General features: G+C 41.0%; 1 protein-coding gene across 32 annotated transcripts in view; it reads right to left on the bottom strand.

The window, feature by feature from the left end:
* Positions 1–17,676, bottom strand: part of Nrxn3 (neurexin 3) — a 1,618,001-nt gene that overhangs the window by 1,149,503 nt on the left and 450,822 nt on the right.

The following is a 17,676-nucleotide window of genomic DNA, read 5'->3' as shown; positions in this document are numbered from 1 at the left end:
GCATCCGCATGCATTAATCCAAGATACCTTGTAATTAAAGAATAGCTGAATGTTGGGAGGGAACTGCAGAAGTTCATGGGTTGAGAACCAGGAGGATGACCTATTCTCCTTCCAGCACTGTTTCTCAAGGAGGCAAACATTTGTAAACTTGAACTCAGACATCCAGATAGATAGAAAGGTATTTTCAGGTAGGAGAGAGCTAATTTGATCAATTTGCAGTGTATTGGATTCTCAATTTTGGCACGCTGCATCTGAATGTGCATGTGTCTTCATGTCAGGCAGACTCAGAATGTATTATTTCATATCAGACTTGGTCAACTGCTGTTTAAACACACTGAAGTGATCAAAGAAAATGGACAATAAGATACATGTAGATACACAGTTTCCCTTTAGAGATTGGGGGCTACAAACTGAGCTTGGGGGATTCTTTTTCCCTTGGCTAAACTACATTTCAACCTTATGAGCCAAAACTAAATCCGCCTGACCTCATATTCCTATCAACCGTCTTAGCCCTACACAAATAAATCACTTTAGCAAAATAAGACATACATATTCTAACCACATGGCAATAAAGTGAGATAGAACACTTACTATGTTGAGAGAGAAAACCCCACTATGAATAGTTAAATTAATCATAACATCCTGTTATGATCACAACATTCTGGAAGCAGTAATTAAGACTACAAAAACTTGAGGGTTAAAGAAGTGAAGCTCCTTCTACATGCTACACAGGCGCTCAGTAATGTGTCTACCTGCATATTTCTACGCACTTACATCATAAGCAGATGTATCTGCTTACCTATAGCTAAATTATAGCAGGTATTTGTATGTCCACCTATATATATGTATGTATAGACATCCATCCACATATGTATGTATGTGTCCATCTATTTGTGTATGTATGTCTTTCTATTCATATATGTATGTGTATGTGTGTGTGTTCATCCATATGTATGTTAGGTTATATATATGTATGTGTATATCCATATAAATTATATGTGTGTATATGTATGTATATATTATATGTATATATGAATATAAATATATATGTATATATATTAACCAAACCTAAACCTAGGCATGTATTTATTCCTGGTTCTTTTTCTCAAAACTAGCCTCAAAAAGTCATGAAGCAGAAACTTGACACTCTTTACATGTTTGAAACACACACAGACTAATCTCTATTGCTCTGTCTATTGTTACGATCTGTCCTCTCATTTGTGAAGAAACGTATTTGTTGAAATACAACTAGACGACAGACCCAGAAGTGACCCTGATCCAGAGCAGAAGACAATCATATGCAGCTGTCATCAGCTCTTTCTACACAGGGAGGACATGCACAGCTGCTGGGTGGTCCTTCAGACTACACATGGCAAACTATTGGGTGTCTTCAGTGAAAACCTAAGCTATACACTGTGTCCACTGAACTAGAACAGATGAGCCAGGAGAGCGATGCAGAGTTTACATTAATCATGGAGGACCCTTCAAAGGGAAAACCTTCACAAAACAGCAAGGAACCACGATGTTATTTAATGTACCAGACCGTGCTTAATATTTTTCATATAATTAGAGGAGAAATCTGTCAAAAATAATACGTTTTCAAATTATATGGTATTTTAGGGATTGTCTGATTTAATGCCTTTATTTTATTAAGGAAAAACTTGAGGTCTAAGAATAAGTGAGTGGCCTAGATGACACAGTGTAATCAGGATTTGAAGGACTTCTGGACTTTATCTGTCCCTGTGATTATCACTTGTAGTATGCCACATGCTCCCAGCTAACCTCTCTAAGGTTGTGAGTGATTTCATGGAGCTGTGGACTTGTAAGCCAAACTGACATTAAGCAAAGTGAGCCACAACCAATTACCCCTCCAAGGTTAGCCACATCTGCTTACCAAAAGAAATGTTTACTTTCCCACTGTGATCTCGGACTACAATTAAAATAAGAGAAAAGCTTATTTTAAAATGTATATGGCCAAGAAAGGAAAAGCAAATGGAAGTATTACCAGAGAAAAGAGAATACCACAATAAGTAAATATTATATGAAATCATTGTGAGAGGGAACTTGCCAATGCAAATCAGATATTTATTTGTGCTAATATTTCATGGCACATCTCTAATGGAGATCGTTGAAGCAGTTCTCAACCCTCCTGAACTCTCCTCTTACTGGTGATTTTGTTCAGTTTACCCCTTCCCTGGGCCAGAGTGGGTGATCACCCAACTACCCAGCTATCTCATTCCAGCAGGTGTCCAGTGAAAACAATAAACACTTGAGAGGTCTACTCAGAATCATTCATCATTCTCTAGATCGGCAAACGTATTTTGGTAAATTCCCGGGATTTATTCTGCCTGAGTTTTGAGAGGAGAGACTTGCCACATACCCCAGTCTCTCCAAGCAAATAAAGGCTAAGAAGGAGACAGAGAAGGACTTTTAGAAAAGTATTCTGTTGCACACTCTCACAGTGGAGATTATTTTTCTCCCCAAACCACGACCTATCTTAATTTGTTCCAGTAGCTGAGAATCCGGCACACTCTTATCACCTTGAAAACCATACTGGGCTGACAGTCAACATAATCAAAAGGGCAGAACCAGATAGTGACAAAATATATTTCCGAGTTGATTCAATTCTCCAGTTGGTATAAAAGGCAATAGTGCCCCAAATTCATTTTTTCTACATAATGCTTATAGTGAGAATGGGGTTTGAAAAGACAATGCAGTCACCTTGTATGTATTCAGACTAAATAGGTGGAGAAAATGAATGCAGGCGATTATGTAACAGCACATAGCGGCTTAGCATACAGCTCTGGCTTGGCACGAGAGAAGGCACTAACGTAGCTAATGGTCTGCTGAGATCCATCTAAGCTGAGATCCATCTAAGTAATACACCAAAGTTTACTATCCATGGTATAAGTATTAAAATAAAAATGTTATTGTCACTGTGTGAAAAGCAGAGCTCAACTCCTTAAAACAGCACATCATTTAGCCAATGTTTGTAAGTGTCCCATTGATTAAACACTAGCTGGGATCTAGATATGTAGAGCTGGAGGTTTTAAACCAGTTTATGTAAGATACATGAGACACTGATCTTTCAAATAACCTGCTCATCGAAGTCCTGAAATATAGGTGACATTAACAAGCATTTATTCAAATTTCTTCTCCACAATTCAAAAGCAGAGTATCCATGTAGGGATTCGTAGAATGATAACTCTCAGAGAAATTCCAAAGTAATTTGAAATACCCAGTGCAATGCTTTCTTAGTATGGACTACAAGAAATGTGACTTTGTGGCTTGGTGTATTACAACCCCAACTAGATCTGTGGATCAAGACAAACACACACACACACACACACACACACACACACACACACACACACACACACCTACCTATATCTATGCACTTGTGGATGAATGGATAGAAAGACATTTAGATAGACAGACAGATAGATAGATAGATAGATACATAGATAGATAGATAGATAGATAGATAGATAGATAGATAGATAGACAGACAGACAGAGAGTCATTGAGAATTGCTGAATGGTTATTTCTTTAAGGTTTGGTTTAGTTCTGACACATAGGCTCATGATATCCTCTAACTCACAATGCAGCCAAAGATAGAAGAAACCTCTTATCCTTCTTCCCCTGCCTCCACAAAGCTAGGCTGACAAGACATGCATATCAAGCTTGGCCCACTGCATATTTTACTGATAGGAATGAAAGGAACTCAATTGTTAGTGCTAAAAGAGTATACAATTTTAGAGAAGAATTTTGAACTCCCTTCCCAGGGGTGGCCCACAGTGGCTCAGGCCACCCGTCTATATAATGGGAGTTTACATTTTACTGGGAATGAATAGAAGGATACAAACAAAAGCCAATAAGAAAAATGGCATAGTATAGTTGAGAAACACACGTGGACTGGATAAAGAGAGACCCAAACATTTTGGAAGTAGATGCTCATAGATTTCTCCACATGTAACATATTTCCAAATGCTATCTTAACCATTACTGATCTTTTCTCTGCAGCCCATGAGAGGAGCTTGATGTGTTTATACAAATGAGATGGAGTAGAGCCCTGAAGAGGTTTGGGAATTTGGATGTATTATCCAAGACAGTAGGAAGTGGTACTTCTAAGCCATACAATACTGGAATTGACTCTTAATCCACTGTTTTTACTCTTCCACTGCAGCCTCAGTGTGCCTCAACTTCTCAGGACAGGTGAAGAGCACACAGTGTGTGAGGTACTTCAGCAGGATGAAGTCCAACCTGTCAGAGGTGGTGGGGAAATCTGTGATAGTGACAGGTGAAGGACTACCCAGGCAGGAGGAATCCAAATGGGGAAGCAGGAGAGGAGGCTGAAGTTTCCTCTTAATTCTCTGGTGGAAGAAAAAGTCAAGACACTTGAAAGAACTTATTAAAATGCAGCCCCCCTCTGGAGTGGCTAAAACCAGTGGCCCTGAGCTGAACACCTGCTGTGGTCCAGACAGCTCCTGGAGCCAGCCCTCCTCCTAATGAGCCTTGGAGATGAAACTGTGCACATCATGCCATCCTTTGTCCTTCAAATTGGCCTCATACAGCCTCGCAGTACTTCAGTCTGCAATGATGCAAAGATAACCCTGGATGCCCATCCTGGCTTGGCCCTCCCAGAACTAATGAGGCACAAAAACGCATGGGCTGTTGCTGCCCTCCCTACAAGACAAAGGGCTGGCCCGGGCCTCAGACTGGTCTGCAGTCTCATTTCATCCAACTCCACAAACAGCCGAGGCCATGTAAGGCTTCCTCCCAGCATCCACAATAGGAAGTAATGGCTTCCCTAGTTGGGAATTCATAGATCACTTGGCTTCTCTGGCCATTGCTCCTCAAGGCAGATGATCAAGGAGTCCAAAGCAGGGCAAATACAGCTGCAGGGAGAGAGGAGCTGAGAAATTTACAAGTCTTCTGCCTGATTCTGGGGGACAGGACATGAATGGAAAAAGGACTTCACTTCCACTTAATTCAGAAAGGTGCCTTGAGCTAAAACAGACTAATCAGGAGGCAGCACAGGTTTTTGGTGATTCTGTTCCCTTTCCAATGCAACATGCTAAGGAACCAACTTAAGAACCAGAATACTTCTCTCCAAAGGCCTTTCAGAGCTGGGAACCTAACAGACAACACTCAAATATCTGTTAGATTTGTATGGATTGCATTTGCAAAATGAGTATTTGCCAGACAGATGTGTACTGGGCATCATCTAACAGCATGTACCACTAAAATCTGAGAAAGGACAGATTTTCATGTTGGTCAGAAGGCTCACAGGACTGCACTTCTGGTGAAGGTTGAAAGCCATGACTGGTTATGTCTCCTTAAGGCCAAAGAAAGCATGAAAACAGACCCAACTGCTGAACACCCCCCCCACACACACAAAGAAAATCAATGGAATTCTTTGCTTGCCACATCCCATCACAGGGGTGTTTTCAGAACAGAGGTTAGCAGCAGACATTATTTGTGTCACTATGAGCAAGCCTCACAGCAAAAGAGCACAAGGGAAATTTCACCTCCTCAGGCCATTTCCAACCCTTATCCTCAGACTGTTTATGCGGAAGATGCAGGAGAGAAATAAATGGACTGTTGCACACTGCCTGGTCACTCACCATCCTGCCGAGGCTTCTTGAAAGAGATGAGAACAGAAACAGTAAATCAAGTTGTCACTTAGAAAATAAACAGCCAGCATCCTGGTGAGGAACGCTCCTCCGGTCCATGAAAGAATGGCCTGGAAAACCACGCTTGACTGAAATCACTAGAAAGCTAATGGCATCCTGAAGTCTGCATTGCTCTCAATTGCATTACAATACATTTAAATTTTTGTTCATCTCTGCAAGGAATAAAGGATCACAGGAATGCCCTGTGCTGGCGATGTACCAAGTGCCAAATGCACATGGGTCCCAGGGGAGAGGAATAATTAGGTACCTTTTACAAAAGAAGAAAAACCCTAAAGCTAAATTGTTTTGAATGTCTGTTGAGTTCCAAGGACTTACATGGTCACACTCATGGGACACCCCATATAGTTTGACTATTAATTGGATGTGTGGGTTGTAATGATAAAGATGTTGAATTGGAAGACTTAGATCTCACTCTCAGCTTTACATTCATTTTGCTGAAATCTACAGGAATGCAGCTTTTCCTTAAGTTTTCTAATTGTTACTCTTTCTAGTGAACATAACCAAATTATGTCATTTACACAATTGATATGAGGTATGTGTTATAGGTGGAGTTTGATAGACACCCTAACTAGCTCATAATTTGAATGCTTGCTCTCCAGGTAATAGTGTTATTTAGGAGATGGGAGTTGGGGACTGTGGGACCATTAAGAGGCAGCAACTGTTTCCTGGTGTGACAAAAGTCAAGAAGCCATTATTGCACATCCAGCTGCCATGAATTCGCCACCTACCCCATGCCTCTTCCGCCATGATTGATGGAGATCCTTACAAATATGAAATAAAATAAAAAGTATTTTCTCCCTTAAACCATTTGTGCTGAGTATTTTGGTCACAACCACACAAAAATAACTAACACAGCATGAAGACCACCAAGTTCTTGGCTCAGTTCCCAGTCTTAGAAATACTAGCTCTCACATCTGTTGAGAATGTCCCCACAAACACAGAATTCCAATTGAGTGCGATGAGCATCTCATAGCTGATACAGGCGCAAAGGAGAAAGTGTAGCCGATTATGAGTCCTTGCCAGACATTTTAGCTGTTAAAAGTTCATGTATAAAGGGATAAAGGAAATGGTAGTCCTAAGAAGCACTGTGTTTGTGAGTATGGCTCATTAAGAAAGCCTAGCTAGCTGCTCAGGGAATGATGAGAAGCTCGGTGACTGCTTTGGGGGGGGCATCCCTACATGGCTCATGATACAGGGTAGGGCCCCAATCCCCTAGCACTGGGGATGTGGAACCAGCAGAGAAAATCTTTCATGTCTAAGCTAGCTATTTCTGAGTAGCTCCATTATACTTGTCTGAGATTCACATGAAGGTGAGAGGGTTCCACAAGACAAGTTCAAGGAAGAAAGGATTTTACTAGAAAACCAGTGGTGAAGCCAATCGGGTGGCATATGACTGACTGACTTCCACTAGCAAGTTAAGGAATACATTGCGTATTTAGTTTTCCCTTAGTCATTAGGATGAATGTGTATAAAAACTGATGACATCGTTTCCCACTACCCACTTCTCTTTTTAATTGCAGGCCAAGCACTTTACATTGTAGAGGGGATCTCTTTCTCTATCCCATGGTACCTTGAGAACATTTCCTCCTTCATCACTAGAGGAAAGAGTTTGGAAGTAGCACTTTAATCTTGTCTCCTCTGCATAATCTTTTTTTTATTGTTTTCTATTGGATATTTTACATATTTACATTTCAAATGTTATCCCCTTTCCTGGTTTCCCCCTCTCTCATTCCTCTATCCCTGCTTCTATGAGGGTGTTCTTCCTCCCATCTACTTACTCCCACCTCATCACCCTGGCATTCCCCTACACTGGGAAAATGAGCCTTCACAGGACCAAGGGCTTCTCCTCCTATTGATGCCAGACAATGCCATCCTCTGCTACGTATATGGCTGGAGCCATGGGTCACTCCATGTGTACTCTTTGGTTGGTGGTTTAGTCCCTTGGAGTTCTGGGGGTAGGTTTCTGATTGGTTGATATTGTTCTTCCTATGGGGTTACAAAACCCTTCAGCTCCTTCAGTCCTTTCTTTAACTCTTCCATTGGGTATCCCATGGAGTCCAATGGTTTGCTGGGAGCATCCTCCTCGGAATTTGTCAGGATCTGACAGAACCTTTCAAGAAACAGCTAAATCAAGCTCCTGTCAGCATGCACTTCTTGGCATCTGCAATATTGTCTGGGTTTGGTGTCTGTATATAAGATGGCTTCCCCAGGTGGGGCAGTCTCTGGATGGCCTTTCCTTCGGTCTCTGCTCCATACTTTGTCCCCATATTTCCTTTAGATAGGAACAATTCTGGGTTAAAAATTTGGGGATGAGTGGGTGGCCCCATCCCCCATCCGAGGCCCTTGCCTAACCACTGGATAGGGTTTCTACAGGTTCTCCCTTCCACCCTTTGTTGGACATTTCAGATAATCTCATCCTTCTTGGGAGCCTCTTGCTTTCCCGGCATCTAGGACTTGCTGGTGACTACCCCCAGTTCCCCATCCTCCATTGCTATACACCTCTGTTCAAATTCCTGACCCTCTGCATATCATTCCAGTCTCCTCCCATACCTGATCCTGCCCCCTTTCTCCCTCTCCTTCCTCTCTTCTTCCCAATGCCCTCTCACCTTCCACCTCCCATGAGTATTTTGTTCCCCTTTCAAAGAAGGACTGAAGCATCCACACTTTGGTCTCCCTTCTTAAGCTTCATGAGGCCTGTGAATTGTATCTTAGGTATTCCGAGCTTTTGGGCTAATATCCATTTATCAGTGAGTGCATCCCATGTATGTTCTTTTGTTACTAGGTTACCTCACTCAGGATTTTTTTTTAGTTCCATCCATTTGCCTAAGAATTTCATGAAGTCATTGCTTTTAATAGTTGTCTAGTACTCCATTGTGTAAGTATACCATGTTTTTTATATCCATTCCTCTATTTTAGGACATCTGGGGGTTCTTTCTAGCTTCTGGATATTATAAATAAGGCTACTATGAACATAGTGGCCAATCTTTTCTTTAAAGAGTGGGAAAGTGATTGAACTGTTTGATAATACGAAAAAGGTTTGACACACAGAACCCTGCATTCCTCATTTAGGTAGGTGGTTACTGCTCCCATAGTAGTGGGGGAGGGGTTCTTCCTCTTTCAAAACTGTCCTTCCTTCAGGCTTGGGTTTATGAGTATCTTCTATTTCTTCCTTGTACTCGCTTGTTTTGTGTGTCAACTTGACCACACGCTAGAGTCATAGAGAGGAAGGAGCCTCAGTTGAGGAAATGCCTCCATGAGATCAAGTTAAAGCTGTTTTCTCAATTTGTGATCAATGAGGAAGAATCCAGAGCATTTTTGGTGGTTCCATCTCTGGGCAGGTGATCCTGGATTCAAGGAGGAAGCAGGCTGAGCAGGCTATCAGGAGCAAGGCAGTAAGCAGCACCCACCATGGTTTCTGTATCAGCCCCTGCCGCCAGGTCCTGCCCTTTTTGAGTTCCAGTCCTGATTCCTTTAGTGATGAACAGTGATGCGTAGGTGTAAGCTGAATAAACCCTTTCCTCTCCAAGTTGCTCTTTGGTCGTGGTATTTCACTGAAGCAATAGAAACTACTACTAAGATGCTCATATTATAAGCCTAACAGAGCAGACCTGTGCAAGAGGTTCTGAGTTTTCAAGCTTTTCTGCTAATTGCTGAGTGAGTGATTCTAAGTCACAGGGAACTCATTCTTACTCATAAGGAAGGCCAACCTGTCTGAATGTCTGAAGAACAAGCAGCTACATTCATGTTTGGAGCCCAGGCCTGACTCAGGATGTCATGCTTGGGTCTACTATACAACTAGATCAGATAGCAAAGTAGAGTATTATGACTTACAGCCCCATTTGTCATGTTATAGCCTAACAAACATAGAAAGAAGCACTAAAGCAAGCACACCAGGAGAGATAAAGCCCGCTAACTTGCCTTTGGGGTTGCTCCTAGAACCCAACATGCTAGAACCAATGGAAAATTTCAAGTAAATATATCATTAATTTAAAGGCTAGTCTTATGTCACAGTATTTCTAAAGATTTTTTTAAAGTTACATTAAATATAAATGTGATTTAAACAATGGAGAATTAAAACTGAGGTTGTCTTTCTAGAAACAGGTTTAAAATTGAGTTTTTTTTTTTTTATTAACTTGAGTATTTCTTATATACATTTCGAGTGTTATTCCCTTTCCTGGTTTCCGGGCAAACATCCCCCTCCCCCCTCCCCTTCCTTATGGGTGTTCCCCTCCCAACCCTACCCCCATTGCCGCCCTCCCCCCCATAGTCTAGTTCACTGGGGGTTCAGTCTTAGCAGGACCCAGGGCTTCCCCTTCCACTGGTGCTCTTACTAGGATATTCATTGCTACCTATGGGGTCAGAGTCCAGGGTCAGTCCATGTATAGTCTTTAGGTAGTGGCTTAGTCCCTGGAAGCTCTGGTTGCTTGACATTGTTGTACATATGGGGTCTCGAGCCCCTTCAAGCTCTTCCAGTTCTTTCTCTGATTCCTTCAACGGGGGACCTATTCTCAGTTCAGTGGTTTGCTGCTGGCATTCGCCTCTGTATTTGCTGTATTCTGGCTGTGTCTCTCAGGAGCGATCTACATCCGGCTCCTGTTGGTCTGCACTTCTTTGCTTCATCCATCTTGTCTAATTGGGTGGCTGTATATGTATGGGCCACATGTGGGGCAGGCTCGGAATGGGTGTTCCTTAAGTCTCTGTTTTAATCTTTGCCTCTCCCTTCCCTGCTAAGGGTATTCTTTTTCCTCATTTAAAGAAGGAGTGAAGCATTCACATTTTGATCATCCGTCTTGAGTTTCGTTTGTTCTAGGGATCTAGGGTAATTCAAGCATTTGGGCTAATAGCCACTTATCAATGAGTGCATACCATGTATGTCTTTCTGTGATTGGGTTAGCTCACTCAGGATGATATTTTCCAGTTCCAACCATTTGCCTACGAATTTCATAAACTCGTTGTTTTTGATAGCTGAGTAATATTCCATTGTGTAGATGTACCACATTTTCTGTATCCATTCCTCTGTTGAAGGGCATCTGGGTTCTTTCCAGTTTCTGGCTATTATAAATAAGGCTGCAATGAACATAGTGGAGCACGCGTCTCTTTTATATGTTGAGGCATCTTTTGGGTATATGCCCAAGAGAGGTATAGCTGGATCCTCAGGCAGTTCAATGTCCAATTTTCTGAGGAACCTCCAGACTGATTTCCAGAATGGTTGTACCAGTCTGCAATCCCACCAACAATGGAGGAGTGTTCCTCTTTCTCCACATCCTCGCCAGCATCTGCTGTCACCTGAGTTTTTGATCTTAGTCATTCTCACTGGTGTGAGGTGAAATCTCAGGGTTGTTTTGATTTGCATTTCCCTTATGACTAAAGATGTTGAACATTTCTTTAGGTGTTTCTCAGCCATTCGGCATTCCTCAGCTGTGAATTCTTTGTTTAGCTCTAAACCCCATTTTTTAATAGGGTTATTTGTTTCCCTGCGGTCTAACTTCTTGAGTTCTTTGTATATTTTGGATATAAGGCCTCTATCTGTTGTAGGATTGGTAAAGATCTTTTCCCAATCTGTTGGTTGCCGTTTTGTCCTAACCACAGTGTCCTTTGCCTTACAGAAGCTTTGCAGTTTTATGAGATCCCATTTGTCGATTCTTGATCTTAGAGCGTAAGCCATTGGTGTTTTGTTTAGGAAATTTTTTCCAGTGCCCATGTGTTCCAGATGCTTCCCTAGTTTTTCTTCTATTAGTTTGAATGTGTCTGGTTTGATGTGGAGGTCCTTGATCCACTTGGACTTAAGCTTTGTACAGGGTGATAAGCATGGATTGATATGCATTCTTCTACATGTTGACCTCCAGTTGAACCAGCACCATTTGCTGAAAATGCTATCTTTTTTCCATTGGATGGTTTTGGCTCCTTTGTCAAAAATCAAGTGACCATAGGTGTGTGGGTTCATTTCTGGGTCTTCAATTCTATTCCATTGGTCTATCTGTCTGTCTCTGTACCAATACCATGCAGTTTTTATCACTATTGATCTGTAATACTGCTTGAGTTCAGGGATAGTGATTCCCCCTGAAGTCCTTTTATTGTTGAGGATAGCTTTAGCTATCCTGGGTTTTTTGTTATTCCAGATGAATTTGCAAATTGTTCTGTCTAACTCTTTGAAGAATTGGATTGGTATTTTGATGGGGATTGCATTGAATCTGTAGATTGCTTTTGGTAAAATGGCCATTTTTACTCTATTAATCCTGCCAATCCATGAGCATGGGAGGTCTTTCCATCTTCTGAGGTCTTCTTCAATTTCTTTCCTCAGTGTCTTGAAGTTCTTATTGTACAGATCTTTTACTTGCTTGGTTAAAGTCACACCGAGGTACTTTATATTATTTGGGTCTATTATGAAGGGTGTCGTTTCACTAATTTCTTTCTCGGCTTGTTTCTCTTTTGTATAGAGGAAGGCAACTGATTTATTTGAGTTAATTTTATACCCAGCCACTTTGCTGAAGTTGTTTATCAGCTTTAGTAGTTCTCTGGTGGAACTTTTGGGATCACTTAAATATACTTTCATATCATCTGCAAACAGTGATATTTTGACCTCTTCTTTTCCGATCTGTATCCCCTTGATCTCCTTTTGTTGTCTGATTGCTCTGGCTAGAACTTCAAGAACTATATTGAATAAGTAGGGAGAGAGTGGGCAGCCTTGTCTAGTCCCTGATTTTAGTGGGATTGCTTCAAGTTTCTCTCCATTTAGTTTAATGTTAGCAACTGGTTTGCTGTATATAGCTTTTACTATGTTTAGGTATGGGCCTTGAATTCCTATTCTTTCCAGGACTTTTATCATGAAGGGGTGTTGAATTTTGTCAAATGCTTTCTCAGCATCTAATGAAATGATCATGTGGTTCTGTTCTTTCAGTTTGTTTATATAATGGATCACGTTGATGGTTTTCCATATATTAAACCATCCCTGCATGCCTGGGATGAAGCCTACTTGATCATGGTGGATGATTGTTTTGATGTGCTCTTGAATTCGGTTTGCCAGAATTTTGTTGAGTATTTTTGCGTCGATATTCATGAGGGAAATTGGTCTGAAGTTCTCTTTCTTTGTTGTGTCTTTGTGTGGTTTAGGTATAAGAGTAATTGTGGCTTCGTAGAAGGTATTCGGTAGTGATCCATCTGTTTCAATTTTGTGGAATAGTTTGGATAATATTGGTATGAGGTCTTCTATGAAGGTTTGATAGAATTCTGCACTAAACCCGTCTGGACCTGGGCTCTTTTTGGTTGGGAGACCTTTAATGACTGCTTCTATTTCCTTAGGAGTTATGGGGTTGTTTAACTGGTTTATCTGTTCCTGATTTAACTTCGATACCTGGTATTTGTCTAGGAAATTGTCCATTTCCTGAAGATTTTCAAGTTTTGTTGAATATAGGTTTTTATAGTAAGATCTGATGATTTTTTGAATTTCCTCTGAATCTGTAGTTATGTCTCCCTTTTCATTTCTGATTTTGTTAATTTGAACGCACTCTCTGTGTCCTCTCCTTAGTCTGGTTAAGGGTTTATCTATCTTGTTGATTTTCTCAAAGAACCAACTTTTGGTTCTGTTGATTCTTTCTATGGTCCTTTTTGTTTCTACTTGGTTGATTTCAGCTCTGAGTTTGATTATTTCCTGCCTTCTACTCCTCCTGGGTGTATTTGCTTCTTTTTGTTCTAGAGCTTTTAGGTGTGCTGTCAAGCTGCTGACATATGCTCTTTCCTGTTTCTTTCTGCAGGCACTCAGCACTATGAGTTTTCCTCTTAGCACAGCTTTCATTGTGTCCCATAAGTTTGGGTATGTTGTATCTTCATTTTCATTAAATTCTAAAAAGTTTTTAATTTCTTTCTTTATTTCTTCCTTGACCAGGTTATCATTGAGTAGAGCATTGTTCAATTTCCACATATATGTGGGCATTCTTCCCTTATTGTTATTGAAGACCAGTTTTAGGCCGTGGTGGTCCGATAGCACGCATGGGATTATTTCTATCTTTCTGTACCTGTTGAGGCCCGTTTTTTGACCAATTATATGGTCAATTTTGGAGAAAGTACCATGAGGAGCTGAGAAGAAGGTATATCCTTTTGCTTTAGGATAGAATGTTCTATAAATATCCGTTAAGTCCATTTGGCTCATGACTTCTCTTAGTCTGTCGACATCACTGTTTAATTTCTGTTTCCATGATCTGTCCATTGATGAGAGTGGGGTGTTGAAATCTCCCACTATTATTGTGTGAGGTGCAATGTGTGTTTTGAGCTTTAGTAAGGTTTCTTTTACGTATGTAGGTGCCCTTGTATTTGGGGCATAGATATTTAGGATTGAGAGTTCATCTTGGTTGATTTTTCCTTTGATGAATATGAAGTGTCCTTCCTTATCTTTTTTGATGACTTTTAATTGAAAATTGATTTTATTTGATATTAGAATGGCTACTCCAGCTTGCTTCTTCTGACCATTTGCTTGGAAAGTTGTTTTCCAGCCTTTCACTCTGAGGTAGTGTCTGTCTTTGTCTCTGAGGTGTGTTTCCTGTAGGCAGCAGAATGCAGGGTCCTCGTTGCGTATCCAGTTTGTTAATCTATGTCTTTTTATTGGGGAGTTGAGGCCATTGATGTTGAGAGATATTAAGGAATAGTGATTATTGCTTCCCGTTATATTCATATTTGGATGTGAGGTTATGTTTGTGTGCTTTCATTCTCTTTGTTTTGTTGCCAAGACGATTAGTTTCTTGCTTCTTCTAGGGTATAGCTTGCCTCCTTATGTTGGGCTTTACCATTTATTATCCTTTGTAGTGCTGGATTTGTAGAAAGATATTGTGTAAATTTGGTTTTGTCATGGAATATCTTGGTTTCTCCATCAATGTTAATTGAGAGTTTTGCTGGATACAGTAACCTGGGCTGGCATTTGTGTTCTCTTAGGGTCTGTATGACATCAGTCCAGGATCTTCTGGCCTTCATAGTTTCTGGCGAGAAGTCTGGTGTGATTCTGATAGGTCACCCTTTATATGTTACTTGACCTTTTTCCCTTACTGCTTTTAATATTCTTTCTTTATTTTGTGCGTTTGGTGTTTTGACAATTATGTGACGGGAGGTGTTTCTTTTCTGGTCCAATCTATTTGGAGTTCTGTAGGCTTCTTGTATGTCTATGGGTATCTCTTTTTTTAGGTTAGGGAAGTTTTCTTCTATGATTTTGTTGAAGATATTTACTGGTCCTTTGAGCTGGGAGTCTTCACTCTCTTCTATACCTATTATCCTTAGGTTTGATCTTCTCATTGAGTCCTGGATTTCCTGTATGTTTTGGACCAGTAGCTTTTTCCGCTTTACATTATCTTTGACAGTTGAGTCAATGATTTCTATGGAATCTTCTGCTCCTGAGATTCTCTCTTCCATCTCTTGTATTCTGTTGGTGAAGCTTGTATCTACAGCTCCTTGTCTCTTCTTTTGGTTTTCTATATCCAGGGTTGTTTCCATGTGTTCTTTCTTGATTGCTTCTATTTCCATTTTTAATTCCTTCAACTGTTTGATTGTGTTTTCCTGGAATTCTTTCAGGGATTTTTGCGTCTCCTCTCTATGGGCTTCTACTTGTTTATTTATGTTTTCCTGGAATTCTTTCAGGGATTTTTGCGATTCTTTGAGGCATTTTTGCAATTCCTCTCTGTAGGCTTCTACTTGTTCTCTAAGGGAGTTCTTCACGTCTTTCTTGAAGTCCTCCAGCATCATGATCAAAAATGATTTTGAAACTAGATCTTGCTTTTCTGGTGTGTTTGGATATTCCATGTTTGTTTTGATGGGAGAATTGGGCTCCGATGGTGCCATGTAGTCTTGGTTTCTGTTGCTTGGGTTCCTGCGCTTGCCTCTCGCCATCAGATTATCTCTAGTGTTACTTTGTTCTGCTATTTCTGACAGTGGCTAGACTGTCCTATAAGGCTGTGTGTCAGGAGTGCTGTAGACCTGTTTTCCTCTCTTTCAGTCAGTTATGGGGACAGAGTGTTCTGCTTTCGGGCGTGTAGTTTTTCCTCTCTACAGGTCTTCAGCTGTTCCTGTGGGCCTGTGTCTTGAGTTCACCAGGCAGCTTTCTTGCAGCAGAAAAGTTTTCCACGGGTCTGGGAGCAGAGAGCTGCTGCGGGCCGGGATCCGCGGGTGTGGGACTTCCGGTAAACACAGGACGTGCCCGGTCCTAGAGGAATTCTGTGTGTCCCGATTTCACCAGGCAGCCTTCTTGCAACAGACAAGTTGGTCTTACCTGTGGTCCCGAGGCTCAAGTTTGCTCGTGGGGTGCTGCCCACAGGCTCTCTGCGGCGGCAGCAACCAGGAAGACCTGTGCCGCCCCTTCCGGGAGCTTCAGTGCACCAGGGTTCCAGGTGGCCTTTGGTGTTTTCCTCTGGCATCTGAGATGTATGTACAGAGAGCAGTCTTTTCTGGTTTCCCAGGCTTGTCTGCCTCTCTGAAAGTTTAGCTCTCCCTCCCACGGGATTTGGGTGCAGAGAACTTAAAATTGAGTTTTGAAATACTTATTTAAACAGTTGTATAATTTTACACACCCACAGGACTATATATCCTCTCACCTTTGACCAAGGTTAGTTAGAATAAGATGCATGCTGGTAGTTTTATTCTACTTGCTCTTTTATATAACTTACAAACTTAGGGAATTGTACTGTCCAACCAAGTAACACATAGTAAGTACTTATTCTGTAGCCCTTGTCAAGACAAAAATATCTACCAGTGGCAGAGAGCTAGAAAGAGGATGAAAAAAGTTAGGGCTGTTGAGATGGCTCCGTTGGTAAAGGAATAAGAGTAAATCAAGTGTGCTGCTCTATGCCTGTTATCCTAGCACTGGGGAGGCAGAAACAGCAAGAACCCAGGAGTTAGTTGGCCAGAGCTTAGCCAAATTGGAGACCTCTGGGTTCAGAGACACAGCCTTCCTCAAAAACTAAATGGAGCATGGTTAAGAAAAACTCGGTGCTAATTTCTGGTGTGTGTGTGTGTGCTTGTGCATGTGTGTTTTTGTGTGTGTGTGAGTGCATATGTGGTTTTTTTTGTGCGTGTATGGTGTATGTACATGTGCATGGCATACATATATGTGTATATATATACACACACATATATAGTGGAGTATATATATCACATATATATTATATACACACATGTACATATACATTATACACATACATATATGATGTATATGATGTATATACTATTATACAAACACATACACACATGCAAACTCATGCATCACCAAACAGAAAGAGAGAGGAGAGAGGAAAGGGGGTATTAAAAGTGGAAATAAAAGGAATCCATAGTGAACTCAGTACAAGAGGTGGAACAATAGAACATACATGTTAGTACCAAAATCAGATTAATGTTCAGAAAGAAATATAAAATATTGAAAGGCTCACAGAATTTTTTAACTGTACAAGTACTTGGAAACAAAAAAATAAATTATAATCTATGTGCTCTTACAGTATTTATTTCATTGAATCTCTCTTTAGTATATGGTGAAAACAAGTGAAGAACTGTCCGTGACAGTGCCACAGTGGAGCAGAAGATGTTTTTGCTACATCCTCTCTCAGTAAGTCTGTAATTAGACTCTCACAACACCAAACAGCTCCACTATGAGTATCTTAGTGGTTTGAGTAAAAATAGCCCAATAGGCCCACAGGAAGTGTCGCTATTAGGAATTGTGGCTTTATTTAAATAAAGTCATGCCACTGGAAGAAAGCTTTGAGGTTTCAGAAGCTCAGGCCTAGGCTCACTGTCTCTCCCTGTTGCCTGCAGATCCAGATGTAGAACTCTCAGCTCCTTCTCCAACACACAATGTCTGCCTGCGTCCTGCTATGCTTCCTGCCATGATGATACTGGACAAAACCTCTGAACTGTAAGCCAGCTCCAATTAAATGTTTTCCTTTATAAGAGCTGCTGTCATCATGGTGTCTCTTCATAGAAACAGAAAACCAAACTAAGTATCCAGAGTAAATGA

This window comes from Rattus norvegicus, chromosome 6 (genome assembly GCF_021556685.1).
Source record: "Rattus norvegicus strain SHRSP/BbbUtx chromosome 6, alternate assembly SHRSP_T2T, whole genome shotgun sequence".
In the NCBI taxonomy this organism is placed as follows: domain Eukaryota; kingdom Metazoa; phylum Chordata; class Mammalia; order Rodentia; family Muridae; genus Rattus; species Rattus norvegicus.
Note: the sequence above shows the minus strand (reverse complement) of the source record. Positions and strands in the feature narration are given on the sequence as shown.